Below are 2,051 nucleotides of genomic sequence, written 5' to 3'. Positions count from 1 at the left end.
GAGCCGCCAGCGCTCTTGTAAAAGCAATCACCCATGCTTGTCAAGGATGCTTTCCACCCAAGAATTCACACGTTTCACTATCACTGAATTTATAGAATTAATTGATAGATCATTTTTTATCTGAGAAGCTAAGCAGGTTACATCTAAAGAAGCGTGTAAATGTGATTAAGCAGGAACCGTCACGCTGATAGTATCCAATGGTGAATTGAAATGTTTCCAGTCTTTATGGTGAAATAATGCCAGTGTTGACAATTGAGCTACTGTGAAGAAACACTGGAAAAACATTGAACAACCCTCTGTTGAGGGGGTTTATTTGCCACAAGACTTTAATATTATAATATATGCCACAAGACTTTTCTTGAAAATGATGCATTGCTATGGAACTATTCACGTGCCAAAAATTCATCAGATGACGAATTGTTAAATTTGCAAACTCTTATGTAGTGTCTTCTCTGTGGTTTATGTCCAAAGGAAAACCCACTGAAAGGTACATTGCGCCACCTATGGTATGTCAGTAAATGTACAATTCGTTCAGTCAAATAAACATTCCTATGGAGCTATTCACGTGCCAAAACTTCATCTGATGACACATTTTTAAGTTCACAAACGTTTAAGTAGTGTTTGTTTGTTTTATTTCTCTGTGATTTATGGCAAAAGTAGACCAGCTGAAAGGTACATTGCGCCACCTATTGTACCGGAGTAAATTTACGATTCGTTCAGTCAGACAAACATTCCTATGGAGTTATTCACATGCCAGAAAATTTGTCTTCAGATGAATTTTAAGTTCACAAACTTTTAAATAGTGCTTGCTTTTTTTTTTTTGCTTCTCTATAGTTTAAGGCAGTGGTTCTCAAAGTGTGGGGTATTTTATTGCGGTTTATTGCAAAAGTCAGTCCAGCTGAAAGGTTCACTGTGCCACCAATAGTACCGTAAATGTACGATTCGTTCAGTTCAACAAATATTAGTTTTACTGTCTTTGTGAACTGTTTTGGAATTCACTATTTTTTTTCTCACTATTTCTTGGTGTAAACAGGCCTTTAGACTACCTCACTGGTCACACTCTCCTATATTCCTAGCCACCACCTCCAAAAAACACAGAAAAAATATAATTGTCATGTTCACATGTGGAAAAAAAAAAAACAGCAGGTGTTGACTGGTTTCAGAAAGTCTACAACAATGTGATTAAACCAACCCCACCCACCCAGCAAAAAAAAAAAAAATTAAATTACAGACTTGAAAATATAAATACCAATCAAGGTAAACCTATATAAAGATATATTCAGTACAAGCTGCAGATCGAGATCAAAACCTAAAATGAAATTAATGTAAAGAACAAACCCTTACAAAAAGTACTACAGTGGTATCATGGTTTTGTGATGGTATCAGATGAAAATTCAACTGACATTTACCGCAGTACCATTTGATTAGCATATGCACATATCATAGTATTAAAATGGTACTGTAAGTTACATGAATACATAACATGGCAGTGTCAAAAACATAGTATTACCACATGTTTTTCATGGTATATTTTATGATAATACCATATTGTAAATGTTTCAGTTTCAGTAAAAATCTGAATCTGATGTGATTATTTTATTCTCCATTTGGACACGCTTTCTCTGAACCACTTTTGTCTTCATAATCAAAATTAACACAGAAACAAACTTACACCTTGATCATTACCATACAGAACCCAGACTAATTTATTATAATCATGCATAACTGAATAAAAATCACTAGTCTGGAACTAATACCTTGGACTGATTGTAAATAAGACTGCATACTGAGCATACTGCAGCTCTTGGCAGTCTCTTAGCTTACATTACCAGATGGAGATCACAACTCTCTCAAGTCTACATGTGTTACTACATGCATGCGTTTAAAGGGATAACTCCAAAAAATCACCCAAAAATGAAAATTGTCATTTATTCACCCTCATGTTGTTCCAAACCTGTTTTACTCTTTCTTTTCTATCTTCCGTGGAACAAAAAATGACATTAGGGTGAGGAAATAATTACAGAGTTTTCATTTTTGGAGGAACTATCCCT

This window comes from Myxocyprinus asiaticus, chromosome 1 (assembly GCF_019703515.2).
Source record: "Myxocyprinus asiaticus isolate MX2 ecotype Aquarium Trade chromosome 1, UBuf_Myxa_2, whole genome shotgun sequence".
NCBI classification, from domain to species: domain Eukaryota; kingdom Metazoa; phylum Chordata; class Actinopteri; order Cypriniformes; family Catostomidae; genus Myxocyprinus; species Myxocyprinus asiaticus.
This window is presented reverse-complemented; position numbering follows the sequence as displayed.